Raw genomic sequence first — 558 nt, forward strand, 5'->3', positions numbered from 1 at the left:
GACGCGTTGGGAATTATATTGTCAAAATAGATAGCCAGACCAAACCAGAACAGGAATGTCCCAAGAAGCCACTGGTATACAATGTTCTACCAAAGAAAAAGAAAAAAACAAAGATGTTTGAGAATGTTAATAGACAACGTAAATACTAGTGTAGTGAAATGTATTTTGAGTGACCACATACAATAGAAATTACACAAGTTGCTTGGTTCCCTTCACATACGGCTCTTTTACTCCAACTAATTCCAGAGCTTGTGGGAGTTGAGGTTGCATCAAGAAGAATCTTAAGGCCCGCAGAAAAGGTGTTGGGTGGAAAAAGAGACTACATCACCCGGCGAGAAACTGCATATGCGCTGGAATAAGGGAATCCAGTAGCTGATACAATCTGTAGTCAGAATTGCAACTAAGTAAAAGAATTTTAAGATTTTAATTTGACAAACCAATTTAACTATATATTTTAGCTAGAGAAACCATGCAAACCTGTGTTATAAAACCAATCAGAAACACAAGGAAACCGACAGTTGTTGCTGAAGATGATTTCCTAATGAAAGATGATATCGC

General features: G+C 37.3%; 1 long non-coding RNA gene across 1 annotated transcript; it reads right to left on the bottom strand.

Moving 5' to 3' along the window:
- On the bottom strand, window positions 7-550 carry LOC104762290. The gene is made up of 3 exons (XR_763438.1): window positions 478-550; window positions 182-382; window positions 7-86 (listed from the first exon to the last, which is right to left on the bottom strand). It is a non-coding gene; the product is annotated as an uncharacterized LOC104762290 (long non-coding RNA).

This window comes from Camelina sativa, chromosome 18 (genome assembly GCF_000633955.1).
Source record: "Camelina sativa cultivar DH55 chromosome 18, Cs, whole genome shotgun sequence".
NCBI lineage: Eukaryota > Viridiplantae > Streptophyta > Magnoliopsida > Brassicales > Brassicaceae > Camelina > Camelina sativa.